We start from the raw sequence: 21,477 nt of genomic DNA, 5'->3' as shown, positions 1-21,477 counted from the left end.
ATGGACAGTTCATGCATGATGCTAAATATGACACAAGATCCTTCACTATTTAAGGGCATAAGGGCACTAAATAGAGAGGTTCCCATGGGAATCTGGCTGGCATCTGAAACTTCCTCATATTTCAATACTTGTCATTTGTATGGTATCCCACCTTTTGGGCTAGGTTCTCAGCTTTTGCTATATATCTTGCTATAGTCAACTCAGCATTTAGTTGAAGGAATTCATACATCCATTTTACAGGAAGATACAGTGAATTTCAAAGAGGTTAAGTGATTTGTCCACAGCTTGAGAATAAATCAAGGGCAGAACTTGTGACAAGATGCCGGCGTGCTGACACCTATTCCTAAAAGACAAACCCGCATTAAAAAGGGAGCAGTAAATTAGGCAGTGCTTCCAAGTTCTCTTGATTAAGGAAACAATTTGTACAAACTGTTTTCCAGGAATTTATTGCTGATTGCTACTGCCCTTAATGCATATGGAAAAGACTTCCACTCTTACTCTGCAGCAATTAAGTGGCATGAAACATCAAACTGTAGAAAGTCAGAGGGAATGCTCAATTTGATCAAAAATCCATGACTTTTTTTTTTGTATAATTAAGAGTGTCATGAAGACTGTTCACTTGTGTGTTGATTTTTTTTTTTTTACCTTTCAAAAGTGTATTTTCATAAGCCCGTTGAGCTGCTCAGCATGCTGCGATTTTTGTTAATTTCCTCTTTACCAGGTTTATCAGCCTTAATTATAGCTAAAAGCGATCGTTGTCTCGAGAAGATGAAAACCCTTTGTGAAAATGCATTGATGCAGTTTGTTTCCAAACCCAGATATATTTCCTAATTAGCTTCTTGTTGTAACAGGTTGCATAATTAAAGAAAAAACAGGGAAATATTCAAAGTAATAATTTTCGTTGAACAAAGCTGTATAAAAAAGGAAAAAAAAAAAAAGCTAAGCTATTACTTTAATTAACCTTCTTTGGAAAGGCACTGTCAATATCAAACTGCGTATAACTGCGTATTAGCCCTTCTGGGCTGTGTTGTGTTTTATATCTGACCTGTCTGTTAATCTGTTTAGCCTAAAGACCTGACAACTCCAGGCACAAAATCTCATATTTCAACAAGCTAAGCAGGGTCATGCTTAATTAATGTTGCACTTGGATGAGAAAACTTCATGGGAAATCCAGCATTTCAGTTTATTTTGATACTTGTGTGGTGTCTGCTTCTTGACTGGCTAAAATGACATGGGTCAATGCCAGCCAGGACTGGCAAGCTCTAATGCCACCTTCCAACTCTTCCCTTGTAGCAGTCCCAGGTGTCACCAGTTCAGCTTATTGACCTGATGGAAAACTAGCAGTAGAGGAACAAGTCAGTAAATACAACACCTCAGGCTGGGTGGGCCATCAAGGGGTTGAATTTGCACTGAAGGGGCTGCTCCCCTCTCCCCTGCAATGTCAGCCACAGGGTCCACTTCCACTGATCTCTAGACCACCCTCCAGGAAGGAGATGATGTCTGTTATTTGGATCTGAGCTTGATGTTCAGCAGCACTGAACAGGGATGTGTGTTACTATGCTTGTGGGCTGACTGATCTTTGCTCAGTCAAGACTTAACTCAGTCCCAAGACATCCCCTGGTTTGCAGACTCTTTCTCGGAAGACTTTGTTCCATTTCTCTCCATTGTTTCAGTCTGCTGAATTGAGTGCACCCTCAGTAAGTTTGCAGATGACATCAGGTTGGGGGGAAAAGTCAATATGCTGGAGGGTAGGAAGGCCCTGCAGAGGGACCTGGACAGGTTGGATCGATGGACAGAGGCCAAAGGGATGAGGTTCAACATGGCTAAGTGCTGGGTCCAACTTTGGTCACAACAACCCCATGCAATGCTACAGGCTTGGGGCAGAGTGGCTGGAAGGTTGTGCAGAGGAAAAGGATCTGGGGGTTTTGGTCGACACTTGCCTGACCATGAGCCGACAGTGTGCCCAGGTGTCCAAGAAGGTCAACGGCATCCTGGCCTGTATCAGGAATAGTACAGCCAGCAGGACCAGGCAGGTGATCGTTTCCCTGTACTCAGCTCTGGTGAGGCCGCACCTCGAGTGTTGTGTTCAGTTTTGGGCCCGTCACTACAAGAAGGACATTGAGGCCCTGGAACATGTCAAGAGAAGGGCTACGAAGCTGGTGAAGGGCCTGGAACACAAGTCCTGTGAGGAGCAGCTGAGGGCTCTGGGGTTGTTTAGTCTGGAGAAGAGGAGGCTCAGGGGAGACCTCATTGCTCTCTACAACTACCTGAAAGGAAGGTGTGGGGAGCTCGGGGTTGGCCTCTTCTCACAGGTAACTAATAATAGGACTAGAGGGCATGGCCTAAAGTTGTGCCAGGGGAGGGTCAGGTTGGAAATTAGGAGACATTTCTTCTCAGAAAGAGTGGTTAGGAATTGGAATGGGTTGTCCAGGGAGGTGGTGGTGTCACTGTCGCTGGGGACGTTCAAGGAGAGGCTGGATGTGGTGCTTAGGGACGTGGTTTAGTGGTTGACATTGGTAGTAGGGTGATGGTTGGACCAGGTGATCTTGGAGGTCATTTCCAACCTTAATGATTCTATTCATGTACTTTGAGATTTGCTGCTGTCCACAGAGTATGTGCTGTTTCAGGAGACTGATCGGTACAGTGGTTAAAGCAAGCATGAGGCTTTCAACCCTTGTCTCCGTCAGGGATTCACTTGAAAAAATCACCCCCCTGCCATGTCCAGGTTAGCCCCTTTTTCCAGCACATGATCTGAAAAACACCAGCTTGCTTCACAGTTCCTTCAAGGCAGCACTATTTCTTATTGCAAAATACTGCTAGGCTCTCTGAATAAACACACCTTGTCTAGCAAAAGGAGCTGTGTGCTTTCACAGCTAAAGCACAGCAATGGAAGCATCCTTCCTCCCTTTCTGCAGCAAGGACAAACTTCTCACTACTCCAGGGACAGCAAGGGGAGGGTCTTCTGGGGCAGGAGTGCCGATGCCCTGGGTTGAGGGGGATCCTGAACCTCCCTTAAAAGCCAGCAAGGATAACCTCTCAGCACCCCACAGTCTGCATACAGATGTTTGATGTATCACCAGCTTTTCTCAGACTTTGTATAGGGGGTCTTCAGGCGCTTCAGAAAGAACATCTACAACTTCCTGCTTTTGATTCTTTGACCTGTAAGGGTCAGAGTTAATATTTGATTTAATGCCATGCATTTGTGCTGCCTCTATTACATTTATATCGCTGAGACAGTGTTCCTGGGACAACTGCAACATACATTAGCCAAGCTCTGCGAGTGACAGATAAGTCTGTTCTGCTTTTCGGATAATGTAGCACCCTCCTGGTTTTGCACAAATGAGAAAAGGGAAAAGAATAACACTACATATCTTGTCCTGACCTGCTGTATAAAGCAGGACTGCTCTCTGCTCTACAAATACAAAGGACATTTAAAACAAAATAAAAGAGAAAGACAAGCCAGCATCCCCCTTCCTTCCCACTCTAGAAAAGACATTTCCTTACCCCCAAAACCAGGACATGATTCCTGACTCATAACAAAATAAAGGAAGAGTTGAGAGGAGGTGACTTAAAGGTAGTCAACTTTTGTTGTTGTATGAATTTATGATCAGTGGAGGGAAAATGAATGCATGGCTGTATTTAGGTTCTGAATTCCCTATTGCTATGCTGACATTAAATTTTCAGGATGTTTTTGTGTATATAAAACACAATGGCTCTCCTATGGGATGTATAATTATAATAAAAAAAAATAGGAAGAATATGATTTATTAACATACAATCAACCCTTGAGGGAGGGATCCAATATCTGAGAGAAAGTACAGAATCTCAGCTCTCTGAAATCCTTTAACACACAGCTTAGCAAACATCTAGGGAGCAGAGGCCAAAGCAGAAGTTTCCAAATCTGAAATGTTAAGAAGCATATTAAGACAAATATGAGCAGAAGTGGGTTTAAATACCCAGGAAAGGTGGAGATGGATCTAGTGTTCTCCATCTGCTTCAAAATAAGAGCAAGGGGCCAAAGAGCAGGAGCCCAGGCTCTCCAGAGTAGTGGCAGTCAGATTTTAAATGAACAAGAGCAGAGAGTTCTTCACAAGATTTGTAGTAGACTTGTGTAATTCATTTCCTGGGGATATTCTGGATGCAGACTTACATGGGCTCAGAGGAAGACTAGACAAATACTTGGAAGAGAGCTCTTTTTGGACTTATTACATAGGCAAACCATAGGAGGTTTACAGGAAACATCATATATAACTGCCCATTTTTACTTTTCCCTAAAGGCTTGTGTACTAGCTGGTGTCAGACAATATGGCCACTCCTGTGTTTTGTACTAAAGCTGGTTGACCTTTAGAAGCATGAGAACCAGGAATTTGAGTTCATTGCCATTGTAGAGAAAAGAGCAAAACCTGTTCAATTTTCAGCCCTTTCCCACCTTCCCAACTGTTAATAATATGGCACATACGATCTCCATTTATGAACCTTGTAAAATGATAGAATCAGATAAAAAAACATTTTTTCCTTCTTTTATTTTTCTCCCTCTTTCAGTGAAATTGTTTGGTCCTCTAAAAGGTCATCACTTAGATGTGAATAGCACTGAGCACAGCAGATAATGTGCTTTTCTCTGGTAGCAGAACTGAAATAGAGGTGGGGAAAGGCTGCAGGGGTGGCTACAGGACAAGAGAGAGCTATCATGGCTCTTGGTTGCCCATCACAGAATCCGAATGGAGTAAGAGACACAAACTGTGAATGAGTGTCTGAAATCCCCAAACTAAGAGTCTGGCAGTGTTTGGATCTTGTATTTGAGTCCTTCACAGTCCTAAACAGACGTACATAGAGGCACAGAAAAAACACTCACTTCACCTGGCAGCCTCACAAATTTCTTATGAAGAACTAGACAGCACACATCAAAACCCCAGTTAAGGTTACCGTTCTCTCTGTGAAACATTCACTCAGGTTCTGGGGAAACTTTACCTGTTTCCAAAGATTTTTTTCTTCCCATGATATTTTCTCTCACTCTAGCTGCTGCTAAATCCAAGTTTAAGCTTGTCCATTTTCTCTGGGTTTGGATAACCTGAGCTGAAAGACATTTTGCAGACAATTCAATCAGACATAGTTCAGCAACCAACCTTTTAGATGTGTCTGATCTATATTATTGCTCCTGACCAAGGATCAGCCCCTCTCTGAGATGGTCCTTCTCCAGCAGGCCCTACAGAGGCAGGACAAGTCAGTGGGGTGGCTACATCTCCCACCCTTGGACAGCCAAGGAAAAGGAGGAGTGGCAGAGACTCCTGGGTGGCTCTGCAGACACCAGCTCATGTCCATCCAACCTTGCTAGTGGTGTGGTCCCTTTCTCCCCAAATCCACGTGCAGCTCTTGGGGCAAGGTGTGGCCTTCCTGGGTCTGTTGAAGAGGTAAGTGTCTGGTGAATGGTTAGAGCTTCTGGGAAAGGAAGCCAGGATTTGGTTTATCATAGTGACTGACATCAGAGTGTCTATTAATCTGTCCCTTCCCATCCCTTTGGCCTGTTTCTTTTACCTCAGGATGTAAACACCTCTCAGCAGAGTCCATACCTTGGCTCTATGTTTGTGGAGCATCTAGCTACCACATGGCCCTCGTCTTGATGTATTCTTACAAAGAAAGAAATAATAATGGTGAATTTGCTCTGGTATTTAATAAGATGGAGCCTTCGAATCCTTATTGCAACCTCCAGCTGTGTCGAGTGAAAGGCCAGGAGGGATGATTAGATTATCTAGTTTAACCACCCATAAAACACAGGATGCAGAATTTCATTCTCCATCACAGCACAAATAATAAATAGAATAGTCCAAGGCAAACTCTAATATCCAATTTTTAATATCAACTACAATATGCACGTAGAGGGAGACATTAAACAAACCCCTGTGTCTACCAATCTACAACCCCCCTGGCAGTATTTATACATTTCTTATTGCTCACTAGATTATTTACTGTTAAAGAACAAAGTTAATGCTGAGCTCTGAAGCATTTCTAATGTGAACCAATTTTGCCCTGCGGCTTCATAATGAGACCCACCCTTCTTTCCCTTCTGCTCCCCCTTCATTCTACTTTTCCTCCTTTAATTTAAAAATAAAGTGAAAATATGCCCTTTCCATGAAACAAAATTCAGATTAATTTCCTTTAAGTGCTGCCTAGTGCCCAGGCTAGTAGCTTGAAGCCAGACTGTGAATCACAGGTTTGATTGCTCTGATAGAGCAGGAAAGTGTCTTGTTTTAAAAAAGATATTAGCAGAATTATTTTTTTCTTTCTTTTTTTTTTTTTTCAGGAGGAAAAGAGACAAATTTTTGTGGGAAAACTATTAAAGTCATCAACTTTCCTTTGCTAAAGGTCAAAAATTGTACAGGACCACTGGATATTAGAAACTTTCTGTACTACCATTTATTTATTTATATTTATTTATTTATTTATTTTTGTCTTTTCATGTTTATGCCCAGGGTCTTTTTATTTGATCACTGCTCTATTAATGACCTTGAAACAATGAACAAGCCACTATCTGCAAAATAAAACAAGTGAAAAGCTGGAAAACAACAGAAAACAAATGGTGTAGACAAATCATGAGCCATGGAGAGTCACACTGACATACCAGCAAGCCCTGGACACAGGACACGATGTAGGGGGATTGCTTGGAGAAGGACATCTGGCAAAATTAAGACCTCTGGGAATAAAGTAAGACACTTGGGTAGAAAAATCAATGGCCCTTCCTTCACCCTGCATATCACATATCTTGAAATTGTCATTTGCTACCTGCAGATAATAAATGCAAACAGTTTTATCCTAGTTTTATCCCAAGGCAGGGCTCTGAAGACAAGTGTCACATTTTATAGATCAGGACTGGATGTGATCAAGGTCTGAAAGCTGCCCACCATGGGCACTGTGAAGTACATGAGCTCATCAGCTGTAGGAATGAATCAGAGAGAAGGAGTTCACTTGCAAAAATGAAGTTAGTCATTACACTTACCATAGTGAGTTTGAAAATGTGTCCCTGGTCTGTTATTCACAGCAACCCACTAACCGTTACATTCACATTGCATTTTAGCAAGGTCCCCTTCTGTGGCTCGGAGAAACTCAATGCACATCTCTGTCTTGGTATTTTAATCTGTAAAATGGGAGGCAACGCTTATCTTGTTCGGAGGGCATAGCAGAAATTAATAACTAGCACTTTAAACACCCTTTGGAGGGACTACATTTGATTCATTTTAAATAAATTTATTTCAACTGCAAAGGTCTCTGCTTTTAAGCAAGTTCTGTAAAACAACTTTGGGTTTAGCTTCTCAGTATTTATATAGTAAAATTCTAGCTTTTGCTATTATTAAAAAAAAAAAAAAGTGTCTTCTTCAGGGGCTGAGGGTAGAAAGACTTCAAATCCTTACATGCAATGTGAAATTCATAAGGAAATATTATGAGCGTTTACGTGTCTGGGTAGTCAGGTCCAGGCTCTCATGGCCCAAGCTGCCAGGGTCAGTTCCACATCCACGGTCCCTTCCCAGCTGTTTTGGGGTGCTATGCCTTGGCCTTCATTCAGAAAAATCTTTTTTTTTTTTTTTTAATTGGTTAGAAGCAGAAATGATGAGGTACTAACAGGTCAGCTCCTGTTCTTACTCCTGCTACCAGAGTGTTTCTAGAGAATGGTTATCGATATGGCGATGGGTGCGTTATATATGTAATATACATACACATACATACACACATACACATTTATATACATATGAATATGTTTCTATATATGTAAAAACATATACATATATGCATCTCTCTCTCTTTTATATATATAAAAGAGGCAGCTGAAGAGTCCCAGCAGAACATCATCAGAATGCATTTGCTGTCATCAGTGCAGGTGAAAGGGAGGAAAAAACTTTGTGAAAGCTGAGGGCTGGATTTGATGCAAGTGAATTCTGTGCTTGGGCTAGCTCAGTGGTAGGGGAGTAAAAGAAAAGGAGAAGAAATTGGTTCTTATCTTTTATAAGCTCTTTGGCTGTAAAACAAACACCTGCAGAGCCTAAGTGAAGGAAGAAGAAAAATGACTTGTTAATACAGAAGATTAACACCATCTCTTTTGAATATAGGGTGTATGATGTAGTACTTTCAGTATATCTTTGGGATTAGCATAAATTATGATGTGACCAAGGCATGACATAATCCAGCCCTTTAGGACTGTATTTGCAGGGATATGTGGACCTACATAATTCACCATCTGTTCTTCCTCTTCTCTCCAGTGTTCTCTTTGGTTTTAAGACCTAATCGAACTAACACAGATCTATGACACAGAGGGCTCTGATGTTCTGTGCGTCAGGGCTGTGCAGCAGGGAGTACTGAGGGCTGTGCTCACGGGGGCTGAACATCAGTGCCCAGCACCTGGGATCCTTGTTCCCAGGCACCAGCCCACTTAAATGAAAATATGAACTTGTGTAGGCTGAGACGCACCAAGTCCTGCTATACCATGAGTTAATGGAAAGTAGGCCCAATAGATGATGTTTAAGTCCATTCATCCTGGGAATAAAGTAGATGCAAGTGGCTACTTTCATGGGTGCCAAACTCAGTTTTCACGGGAAATAAAACGGCACAAAACATAAAAGTTTAATTTTGGGGAAAAATAGGGCATGAAGGAACCCCTTTTATCTGTAGAAGGTTGCAAAGCAGTGGGTTGGAGACAATCCCTAAAATCAGACAGGAAGAGTTTCTGTGACGGTGGACAGAGGCTTTGAGGAAATTATGATGCTCTGGAAAAAAGTGAGGCTAGGTAAAAGGGGGTGTGAGATTTTGTGGGAGGTCTCTGTTTTGTTAACGCGGTTGATTGAAGTTTGGAAGACAGCTCTACCTTGTCACCGCTGTTTCTGCCCTCCTGCTGCCTGTTCTGCTGTACCTGAGCTGCAGTCCTGGGGTGAGCAGCTTGGAGAGCAGTGTGGTCCTGCTCGGCACCGCTGCCTCCTTCAGCAGGAACCGAGTAGCGGCTCTCATGCTTCTCCCTGGTGCTCTCACTCCAGCAGCACAGCTCAAGAAACTCTCCTGTGCCTCTAGCTTTAATTCACAATGTTAAGCTTTGCCTCCCTTCACCCCCCTTCACCCCTCAGCATTTGGAAACGGCTTTCCTAGAAAGAAGGGAAGCCTGGGGATGGCAGTCTGCCAGCGTCCCCTGTCAATGACTGTGCAAACCCCTTGTAACTCCTGCTTTAAATAGGTGCTGGCAAATTGCAGCAGTGTCGTTTGGGCTTCTGCTTAACAAGCTGCGTTCACCCTTTCTTCTTGTCAGCTCTATTTTCCCATCAGCCATCAGATATCTGCCAAAACAAGCAGATGAATCCCAGCTCTTAGGAGAGGTGTTGCTCCCTCACCTCCCTCCAAGCCCTCTCCTCGGCTCGGTTCTCCCATGTGGCTACTCGAATATATAAATCGAATTTATAAATCGAATTCAGCTGAAATTGGGTTTGCAGAATTGGCCTTTTTCTGTGTGCTGGTTATGAATAAAGCATGATGCGGGCCTTCCAATCTCAGAAGCCTCTTATTTATTTATTTTTTTTTATTTTATGTCAGGTGCAAAATGAATCATAACCGGATTTAAGAGGAAAGAATTACTGATCAGCACTGGAGGTGAAGCAGTTACAGCTCTGTTCAGAAAAGGTAATGCACCACGGCCTGGCAGACACATGGTTAAAATACATCGGCTTGCGGGAGCAACACATTATTATCTCATAAGAGGTTCTGGCTATTGAGACTGAGGTAATTAATAGGCCAGGCTGAGTCTGCAGAGTGGAGCCTGACTGATACATGCAGGATGCATCTGAAAGATACTGCAGCCCCTAAATCTCAAGATGAGTACAGTTCTGAGGGGTAACTTCCCTATCCAGTATTTTGATATATACTGACTAATAAGATATTCTACCTCCCTGGAAGAGAAATTTTGTATCTTTAAATAAATAAGAAGAAGGATATTTAATATCTCAAACTATTATTAAGCATCAAAATTCATAAGTCCCAGGAAATTAAATGTTAGTAATTCAGATGAATTTGAACAGGATTATTTTATATTTATAGATTGTTTAAAAAATGTAAAATATAAATTATTTTCTTCAGAGTATGACTTCTTTTTCTCACATTATAGTGAAATAGATTCTTGTAAATAAAAATGGCAAGGAGTGAGGACATATGTTTTGATACAAAGGGGACACTTAAGATTAGAGGTAACTGGGATATGGGCTCATGTAAAGTGGTAATTTTGAATTAATTCTTTGTGAGATGCAAAATATGGAGGCAAGGTTAGTGTTCCTGCAGAGAGTGAGTGTATAGGAAATGGAAGTCATTGCCTCAGAGGTGGAAGTGAGAATTCAGAACTCAGTACAACTGAGCTCTGGGACATCTGGCAGTCACTCTCTCTGAGAAAAGACAGCTTTTGGCATGGAAAATGCACTCAAGCACCTTTAAAGGAAGAGAACATTTAATGGAAGAGTGACAAAGAGGAAGCTACTGACACATGTAGTGATGAAAAGAGTGTGGGCAGGGAGGGGGAAGGTGTTGGGCAGCGGGGTGGTACCCTGACCTCAGTGGTATGGACAGCAGTAAGGCAACTCTGAGGAGCAGGGTAATTAGAAGATGCGGAGATAAATGGAAAAATAATACAGAAAAGTCATTTGGGTGTTGCAGATTAGTGGGATATTTCTATGCAAGTTGATTTTTTTTTTTTTAAGCCAGGGAAATGCAGTAGAACTAATCTGCCTGGACTGCAGCAAAATGCTGGGCTCAGAGCTGTGCAGGACAAGAGCAGGTAAGCCAGAGAAAGGGAGGATTAAGAGGCGAATTGCAGGTGGATAAAGAAACTGATAAGACAAATTGTGCTGGAGGAGAGCTAATTGGGTTGGAGTGAAGTCTTTCAAGGATCATTCTGGGGACTGATCATATCTGATGTTTTTTGTAATGGCCTTGGCATAAAAAATGGATCCGTGCTGGTGAAACACAGATGAGAGGCTTTGCCAGTGTGGTGGAAGCCTGAACCATTATTTCGGAACAACCAGGCAGAGAATAATGTAATGTGATGAAACATAGTTGCTCAGACTGCAAGGTCATGTTTGTGGGGAATAACAAAAGGTATTTCTTCTTTCCATGGACCCGGCAGGGAGGTCATCAGCTGGAAATGAGAGGGAAAGTGAAAGGTCTGTCTGTCTTAATTGCAGGATCACTATAAGCCAACAATGAGATGTGCCTAGAAAAACGCAAATGCAATCCTATCAGGCAAGGTATTTCCACAATCTTTTTTTTTTTTTTTTTTTGAGAGGATTAAAAGAGAACCCTATTTATTTTAGGACCCTAATTTGGAGCATCCCTGATCCTAAGGAGTGAGGAATTTAAACTGATAATGGTGGCACAGGTGACCACAGGAACATGAAGTCTGTTTTACAAGAGGAAAAAGATGATTTTGGTGTTTTTATCCTTGGAAAGTGAAAGATGTGAGAAATGATTCACTGCAGTCACAACTTCAAAAAATCCCATTTACATGGGCACTCCAAGTCATTTTCTATAACATAAAATCACTGCAGTGAAGAGAATCATCATATAAGCAGCTGTTGCTGCCCAGATCAAGTGAAGAATTAGCTGTGTGTGTGTTAGATTAAGACGTAGTCAGTGCCCCATAGTTAGCTGTGAAAAAAATGGTAATGAACATGTGAGGTTCCCAGTGTGTTTCCTTTAGGTAACTCAGCAAGTTGACAGGAATAATTTTTTTTTTATTTATTTTTTTTTCCCCATGTGAAATATGACAGAAGAAAGTAGCTGTGTGTGTGGTTTGAGATCTGTGGGAGAGAAGCTTTCTGGGAGTTTTGGATTTGTCTCTTCTCCCCAAAGTCTGATTCTTGGAAAATTTTCAAAAACAGACAGTAAAAGCTTACCAGAATCAATACATACTTGTCCTCTAAGGGCTGCATTCAATCTCTGGTTAAATGTTATAAAGCTAAGTATGTCTAGTCCTATTTTAATGCACAAATCACAGCCTAGCCACAGTTCTGGAGTCACAGCTGATGCCACCATGCTATTTCTTGGAAGCCACATCCAATTTAAAGTCTGAACTAGCAAATCGTAACTCAAAAACAAATCTAATTCCTTGCTTGTTCTTGGGCCTGTTTGTGAGGCAGTGAGATTTCCAGCTTTTCAACAGCCACCACTGATACGCCAGCAAATTCTGTCAGCTGAGGAGGTGGATTGGAGAGTGAGGACAGATTCTGTCATCCCAGAGGGCTGCCTTTATATATATATGTGTGTGTGTGTGTGTGTGTCCCCACACTTTTGACTCACAGTGCTTCCCAAAGCAGTACAAAGCAGAAAACTTATAGTTCCCCCAACCAAAATTTATCACTTTGGACCAAAGAACACCTATACATGTTAGCATGTATACATGAAGCAACTTCCTATACATGTGCATATGAAAACAGAGATTATGACAGTATTGTTTTTAATGCAATTTATTTGGAAGAAGTAAGAAGACATAACTGAGAAAAAAATTAGCTTAAACCAGATGAAACTTCTTGCAGCTGTCCGATTCCAGACTTAGAGCTGCATTTTTTTATTTTTTTTTATTTTTTATTTTTTGAATGGAGAAACAGTCAATTTTTAGGGTATTCAGAATCTTTTCCTATGTAAAGAAAGACCCAATCCTCTACCCCAAACTTGCAAATTTCCATAGAAATATTAAGGTGTCTTTGTGTACCCCTAGGAATAAATCCTTATCTTAGTTCCCTCAAGTTCTCTCAGCTGTGTATTTATGCAGCATCCAAAGTTGTTGTTGTTAACAGTCCGAAGCATATGAAAGAAAATCCTTAAAAACCAGCTGAAGTGCCTTCCACTCCAAGAACATCTCCCATCTCCACCCCATTCTTGCTCGAAGGCTTTTACACCTCCTGCACAAATTGATTTTAAGTTTGTCTTGTATCTGGTATCTCAAGTTGGGGCCCTGGAAAGGAGGAAAGTACTGGATTTGTTTTTCACATAATTAAATCACTTCAAATCATGTGTCGGAAACAAGGACCAAGAGGAGGATCCATCAAACCTGGAGTCTCAGCCTGTGCTATTATAAACCTGTCCTCTTAGTTTGCTTTCCCATCGTTCCTTATGGAGGAGTACTCTAGAGTGCAAGGACTTTTTTTCCCAGCAACATATTCACTACTTTAAAGTAATTCCCATTCTCTTCCTAGTGACTTTTCTGTTTGGCGTTACTTTCTAAACTAAGCACCTGCCTTACTCATCCTAGATTTATTTACATTAGGAGAGACCTAGCTAGCGTTATTTTAGATGCAATATTTTCAGTGCATCTCTGTACAAGGACATTTATGAAGTTTCCATTTAATACTTAAATCCTTTACTGTCCTCCCTAGTAACTTCATTTTCAATTTTCTACCACCACAATCTTTCTTCCTGCAGCACCTCCAGGTTTTGCAATGCTGAACTATAGGTACACATACATACATATTCATATATATAAAACAGCCCACTAACTGAAGTGAAACAGAATATTTCCTTTCAGTTTTTCAAATCATTTCACATTTGCTGTTCCATTTCCCTGAGAACTTGCACTGCAGATATGTGCTTAACATTTTGGGGTCTAGAACTTTTGTCAGAGATGTCTTTTGTATCTGTGACCATTAAGTCCTGAAAGCTGTTTCAGCCTTCATGGGGCACACTCGTGTTAAGATTAACTTATTGCAAAAAAAAAGATGCTTTTCAAATTAACTTTAGAAATAAACTACATGGTAAATTACCTGCTGAACCTGTCTTCTGGATGTTTAGGAAAAGAGATACTGAATAGCAGGAAAATATGGTTATACCAAACGAGAGGTTTTTAGGTCATAGGATAACATGGGTGTATCCACAGCCTTGTTACCTGGCATTCTCATTGGGGTCCTTGGGAACACCTACTCAAACTAGTATATCTCTCTGCTAGACTCCACAATGTGAAGGTTTTACTTCAGAAACAGTCACATTTTCTGTGGCTACTCAAAGTACCAGGAACACGATTCAACACCTCCATGACAGGTGCCCAGATAATGCCAGTTCCTTACCAAGAAATCAACCCATGTTAAAGTAGCGATTAGGCTGGTAAGGAACAGAAGTAACTAGAGGGCAGTATGCAGTTTAGCTATCGCAGTCCAGAACTGCAGTTTTTCTCCTGTAACTAGTCTCTTTGGCTCTGGTACTCGATCCTCAGTGCATTCTTGCTGACACTTTTCTCCTGGCACGTGCCCCTCAGAGCAGAGATCTGCTGCACTCTGCCAGATTGCATCGTGCTCATCCGATGTACTTTCATTTACTCCCCACTGCCTGAGTTCCCTTTTTAACTGGCTTTTATTGTAACCCACTGTATTCTTGGGTCTGATTGTTCAGGCATTTCCTGTCTTTGGATTGATGTCTACATTTTTGAAGTAATTTATCGGTGTGGGAGATTTCCCTGAACAATCTTGGGCAGAGAGAAATAAATAACGTGATAGAAATCAAAGAAAAAGCAGCACCATCTGTGGACCTGATTTTGCTTCCACTAGTTTCAATGTTGGAGGATCCCCACCCCACCCCAGCCAGTGTATCCCCATGTTACATATTCACCATGGTTTTCCCTAGTTTCACTCTAGAAAGTCCCAAACATGTGGCTGCCTCTAATTGAAATTCTACAGTAATTTCCTTTGCAAGATTGATGGACAGGGTGAAAAACTGATCACTCCTCTCTTTTAAGTCTCAGAACAGAAGAATAATGGTTCATTTGATTAAATTAATGACTTGAAGGTTTCAAAGAATTAAAAAGTAGTCAGGCTGTGAAATTCACTTCGCTAGGAAAGTCACTGAGTCAAATGTTGTTAGTAGATTTCAGAAGGGCTGGAGATAGGTTTAGCCATGTTAAAAACACAGAAATAATGTTTACTTGTAGGGAAAAATCAAATTCATTTTGCTTTTCAAATGTGAAATTCTCTACTGCTGACAGCTTTGATGGATTCTTTCTCCCCTTCCTTCTCATGTTCAAAATCACCTCGTGTTGGATGCTGATGAAGGAAAGATGTTGCGTTTGGTGGGCAAAATCTTGCACTGTTGACTTTGTGTAGTCCAAAGACTCACTACCCTAAACCTCGTTCACGGCCTTACCCAGCCACCTCAAGCAGAGCAGAGATTTTGTGCCACAGCAGCACTCCCCTGGGTTGTTTAAACAACACCTGACAAGGGCTGGGCTGCTTTCCTAGATCACTCTGCAATACCAAATACATTTGGGTCCTGATAACACAGGCAATAATGGCAGCTCTTTCTCCTCATTTCATGCTAGTCCTCGATACACTGAAGTGCTGTCTGAATCCAAGGAAGGAAGGTAGACATCCTACCCCCTTTCTGCCCCAAATCATCCCTATGGACAGGATATTCTTCCTATGCCTACTTAGGGACGTTATGACTCTCCTCCCTTTATTTTGGCATGAGCATAGCACCAACTGTGCTCCCACGAAGCAAGGTGAGAAACATTCCCAGTCAAAAAGCCATTTAGATATGCAGCACATGATCACTGTCATGCCAGCTTCCAGCTCCAAGGGGCATTTTGTGTGGATTTGGTTCCCTAATGGGGGATGAGCAGTTGGAAGCAACTCCCTGATCCCTTCGGAGTCTCCCTGCACTCACATAGCTGTGGCCACATTCTGCCTTGACCATATTCCAGCAAGCACATAATCTCACGTCCCAGAGAAACGGCTTGCAGTTTAGATGGAAAGCTATAAAATAGTGTTGTCTTGAACCATTTCAGCACTAAATCTGTGTTGTCCTCTTCTGTTTATCCTTTGGGATTTGACTTTTCTGCTATATAACAGATAAGGGCCGTTGATATATGGCCTTCAGATTAATTCAAAAAAGCAAAATAAATAATCTTTAGGCTACAGAGAAAATAAGCATCTGGTTCTTTGTGGCAAATGCATACAACAAGCTCAATAGAAATATCCCATGGAGATGTTTGAAATGACAGGGAAATCAGCTCTACGAATCAACATGTCTTGTAAAAAAAAGGCTCAGTCACATCTTGTTGTGCATAATGGAAATTGATTGGCAGTTATCTATTAGCGATAATTTCTGTTTGATGACTTGCCATATGTTATCAAGCTCTAAATCAGAGGGGAGCAGATTAAATGAATAGATACTGTCATGAAAAAAGTACAGGATACCAGCAACAGAGCAGAGGATGTTATGCATAATATACACAACGTCCTTCTAAGAGAGAGAGTTCTTTAAACTACCCTAATTTTAAATATACAGGAGCTGTGTAGCCTGACAGATTTACAGATTTCAGACTCCTAGGGACCCTTTTACTTGAATCTTTCACTTGCTGCCTTTCAGTGACAGGCAATCAGTGAAACGTCTATAGGCTTTTCAAATGATCTTTCCTTTAAGATTCAATAGGACTTTACAACTGCTGAGGAGAACCTATTAAAGGAGACTTTGTGATACAGCCCAGAGCTCTGCCTAAGTGCTGCAAACTACACTGAGCTCAGGTCTATTTGTGGGAATGTCACTTGGGGAGGAGGGTCATCTGTAAAACATTTTTCCCTGCCAATTATAATTACGGTGAGTTGAAGAACAGACCCTGAAACTGAGCCTAAGGTGTTATGAACCTCCAGTCAAGTACAGCACTGACATTCAGCTGAAACCCCATTAATCTAATACACTAACACAGGTGTGGAGCATGAATTCAGTAGTATGAAATCTGCCTTTTATCATCTTCAGGAACTACCTCTGGTAGTGTTAAAACTTTGCTTCCTCTTTCAGAGAAAAAAGTATGGTCCTGATTATACAAAAGATGCTGTACAATGGTTATGAGCTCACACAGTCTAAGAGAGCTCATTTCAGTGAGTTGTTAACACACTTTTTATGTTAGATATTTAGGAAAATCCAGGTAGCTGAATTATCCAGCTACTGGAATTACCCAGACACCTGATGCCATCTCATGGCACAAAGAGCAGGAGATAGAAGAGGCTGAGAGAGATCTCTTAAACAGGTCTTTCTCTCTGATCATCTCAGTTTTGGCTTACAGCAATGTTGCATCTGATACCAGAGCTTCACCTTTTTGAGGACCTTGTGAACACAAAGACTAAAAAACAATATCCTGAATAAAAATCTAGCCCTGAATCCCTTCAGATTCAAATTTGAAACCCAGTATCATAGAGCTTTATAGAAAGAACTACCCTCCCTACCCTTCTCCTTCCCATATCCTGAGACTCCAATTCCTATCTGGTAGGCTTGGGAGATCTTGTACTTTACCTCTGAGAAAAATAAAGACATCTCCATTTTAATTTGATAATGCAAGCAAAAAGAAAACTTTTATAGTTTATTAAAGAAAAAAGTGTTTCCAAAGCTAGATTCTCTAATTTAGTAAAATAGCTCATAATAGAAAACTGCGATGCCTGGACTGGCTTTTAATTTGCAAGCTTTTTGTCCCTGAGTGGGAGGAGAAGAAGGACTTGAGTTTCCACTAAGCAGGCAGCTGTGCAGGCAAAAATTCAGATGAACATGCGAATGCTTTTCCTGATTGCACTATTTGGGACCTGATGCTACAGCACAGTTGAGGTATCCACAGATGTTGTATGTGTTTGTGAGTGGAAGGCAGTGAAAAGGAGAAAAATAGCTTCACCTAGTCGGAATTATACCTTTTTGGAGATAGCTATTCACTAATTATTTCAAGAGAGTTGAATTATATCCTTGCAAGGGGAGAGGATTTTTTTAACCACTTAACACCAGCTAAGCAATGAATAATAAATCGATGCCTAATGCTGCCTTCCATCCTGAAGGATCTCTGCAGAACTTCTGCTTATTCACTGTCAAAGGAAACATGTTATTTTAGCTCAAGGAAAATGTTGTATTTTCAGAACAAATGGGTGTGAATAAATGTGGGGCCAGATTCAGAACCAAACCAGTAACCATCAGAGCACATTGGTCCTGGAAAAGCTTCTGAACAAAGCACAGCATCCTTCCCAGTGCCCTGCTCCCAAAAAAACCCCTTCCACCCTGGCAAAAAAGCAGACACCCATGTGTGGAGGTGGGTGGTGAACCGAGATTGTGTAGCCAGCTGTAATCATGTTTTTGAAAGAGTTATGCTTTTGCATGAAGTGCTGCGAATGCTGTGTGGTTCCAGCAGGAGGTTGTTCACAGAGATAGCCGCACTGGTAGAGGCTGACGCTTTCAGGATTTAAATAGCTGTGGGTGAACAGCTTCCCACTCCTATTCACTCGCAGGCTGCAGTTGCCGACAGAAGGATTAGAAGATCCCGCATGGGATTACTCTCCTGAGACTTCCAATCCAATTTTGCATACTCCAGAATTCCAGATAAGACTCCAAGCTTCTGGACGCTTTTAAAAAATAAACTCTCCAACATTTATCAAGCTTACACCTTCATGAGGTACTGAAAAAAAAATCTTTACATTGTTTGATGCTTTCCTGATCTATTTCCTGTTCTCAAAAGACCTAGGGATGTGAGAATATGAGAGAATATGGCAATGAAATAATAGTAGTAAAAAGCCTTGTTTTAGGAGTGTTAGCGGGCAATTTGACATAAACACACCAGCTGACCTGCAGAATCAAAGAGATGTGATGTCCTCACTGTGGGCTTGAAGGCTTATGTTTCATGGCTGGCACCGGCCAGCCTGTGGCCAGCCAGGTGTCTTGGGAGCAAGGCAGATGGGAAGCAGAGCTGGGTGGGCACTACTGGCATGTGGCACAAGGGACATTGCCCAATGTTCAGAAGGGACTTTGAGAAAAACTAACAGAGTCTAGACTGAGGGGTAGCCTGTGTTAATTGGAGGAAAAATGGTCTGATAATGGCTTTGTTGTGAGGATGGATTAATTGCTCCTTCATCTCAGGCTCACATCTGCACCTGCAAAGCTTCAGTAATTGTGCAGCCTTTGTCAGCCTGAAGAGGATTTTTCCCTTTGCATGTTCCCAGATGAAGCCCTGATCCCACCTAGGCCCTGTGGGAATGGAGATTATTCTCCGGCTGACCCCTTCCCTTTGTACATGAAGGCCAGCTCAGAGAGCTACATGCTTCCTTTGCCTCCTACTTAGGAGTAAAGGATTTTAAATCACTCTTGCGCTTTCTATGGGCTTGTCACGTTTACCTCTACAAAGCAGAAGGGACCCTTTGGGGCATGTTGCTGTGTGCACAGCGTCAGCAAGGAGAAGGACAGTTCTCTGGGGAAAATCCCTTGAAGCGATGGGCCTGGCCCAGGGAAAGCAGTGCTCCTGCGCTGCCTGGGGATAACCGAGGTGGTGCAGGCAGTGACGTTTAGATGGGGCTTAGGTTTTGCTAATGCTTCGCTTCATAAACCCCAGATCCTTTCCTATTGATTAAACAAAATAAACTGTCTATTGGCAGAAAGCATCAGCTCTCAGGCTGAGCCATACGCCTTGCTTGAATAATGGCTTTTTCAGCGTGTTCGCTAAAGAATAAAACAACAAACGGACCTCACCTAAGTAACCAAAGTGACCAAATCTGTGCTAATACCCGGACAGCTGAGCCACACACCTGCTCCTCTACAAAGTGCAGTTGCTGAACTTGAGCTCCCCTGAATGCTGGGAGAAAACGGAGCCGACAGGATCTAATGGTGTGAAAGAAGAGTGGAGCAGGATATCAGAACCCAGGTGCCCTCTGCTGCACCTGCCCACATTACCCATGGCCCTCTCATGCCATCCGCTGTGTTGTGTTAGCACCACACGAGCAATAGGACTGAATTTTGTATTTTAAAATCCATACAGGATAAGTGTTTGAAAGAATGATGTTATAATGGACATCTTAATGGTGTATTAAACTAGGGTAATTCATCTCTCCCTATGAAGACTTAAAGGGTTAGCATTCAATCTCTTCCTTTAATCCTTCAGATATTTTCAATGTAAGGTAATAGATTTGGAGGGAATTTGTTCTGGGGATCAAAACAGGCAGAAATTATGTCAGTATTGTTTTGCCAGTACTGTAATCAGAGAAAATATTTTTTTCTACAACAGAAAAGAACTAGGCACTGAGCCACTAAAAAGTTTAATTACTAGATGACTTTAAAACATGATAATTTAGTCCCAATTAGTGTTATAATAATTTATTTATAAAATTCCAATATATGTAGTTATGTTCTACAATCCATTTATTCTAAGCCTTGTAAGATGTGTGCCCCATTAGACAGTGAAGTAGAAGGTCATTAACCTGCAATGCTAGTTCATATTATGTTATTAGATTGAATTTAGTTTCTTCACTGGTGGGTGCTGACATTTTAGAGTGCTTTCAGGGTAATTTATCTACAGCCATTCTGTTCATTTCAGCCATTCAGAAACATTGCAGATCTAAAGTACTGCAGGCTTGATGAAGACAGACAGGTTTCTCGGTTCAGCTTCAGATGTGGCTTGTTTTTGTGTTTCTGATAGTTTCCATGTTCTTTTTATGCAGGTGAGTTTATGGTACTAGTCATGCAAAATATTCAAAAAAATATCACTTCCATCTCATTAAAATTGGAAGATATAAATTAAACACGTGAAGTTTAAATATGATCAATTTTGGATCTTTTTCTGGACTTGTTGAGTAATTACTCTTCATCTGATTCCACCCCAAACACAGGGCAAGTACCCAGGCAAGGGACAAGATACTGCTGGGAAATGTTTGCAAAGCCTCTTTTCTTCCCAGTGCTTCCCACTGGTGAAACCTGCAGGGGCCTTTCTGCTTATGGTGATTTTTTATTCCTGCAGCTAAAAATCCTACCTGAGTTTCCAAAGATCTTTCTTTTTCAAGAAAACCTTTTGGTCAGCCATTTCAATTTCTTTTTAGTCAATGGTCTTCCCTCAAATTGTCTCTGCTACAAGAGTAATCCTGGGAAAACAGATGACTTTGCACATTGTTAAAAATCCCAGCTTCTCAAATGATACATGCAAATACTATACAGTGATGCTAAACTGGATCCTGCAGATTGAAGAAAGGCAGAACCAACAGCCACCTGGCTAGTAAGGAAACCTTTGTCTCCAAGGAGATTAAAAAGAAGATATTCCCGTTTTGTTCTGTATTTTTTTTAACAGCTTTCAGTTTTGCCCATAAAAAAAAATAAAAATGATATGGCCCTGGGAAAAAAATGTCTCACCACCCACACCTGCTTTTAATGATCTTCATGCCTTTAACTACAAAGACGACAGTGCTTCTTGTTTTATTTTTACTGCAGCTCATATATTTCCCTCTGCTATCCTGAGCTTCAGGAAGGCAGTAGGAACCAAACTGAGGAATTTTTTAAGGGTGCATGGGCTCCTCCCTTGGCTCAAAGATGCACGGTGGGAGTTCTGGTGTCCATGGGGACTGGGTGCACCCCTTCCCCTTACACCCCCTGTTCTTGTGTTGGGCTGCCCATTCTGAGGAGAGGGTTATCATTTCTTTAAGCTCAAAGCTCCCTGAAGCAGTGTCCAATTTATGTTGAATACTTCAAAATCCGAAA

The 21,477-nt window shown here is 41.5% G+C and overlaps 1 long non-coding RNA gene across 3 annotated transcripts in view; it reads left to right on the top strand.

The window, feature by feature from the left end:
* The window catches only part of LOC121073486, a 51,576-nt gene that overhangs the window by 23,166 nt on the left and 6,933 nt on the right, over positions 1-21,477 (top strand). For 2 of the 3 annotated variants that reach the window (XR_005821740.1, XR_005821741.1), the window contains exons 2-3: positions 9,562-9,648; positions 10,713-10,789. This is a non-coding gene — a long non-coding RNA (uncharacterized LOC121073486). Of the gene's footprint in view, positions 1-9,561; positions 9,649-10,712; positions 10,790-18,254; positions 18,419-21,477 lie in introns of all 3 variants that reach the window. The other variant, XR_005821742.1, reaches the window with a different exon arrangement.

The sequence above is a fragment of the Cygnus olor genome, chromosome 7 (assembly GCF_009769625.2).
Source record: "Cygnus olor isolate bCygOlo1 chromosome 7, bCygOlo1.pri.v2, whole genome shotgun sequence".
Taxonomy (NCBI): domain Eukaryota; kingdom Metazoa; phylum Chordata; class Aves; order Anseriformes; family Anatidae; genus Cygnus; species Cygnus olor.
The sequence above is the reverse complement of the archived record's forward strand: the minus strand, read 5'-3'. Positions and strand labels throughout refer to the sequence as shown.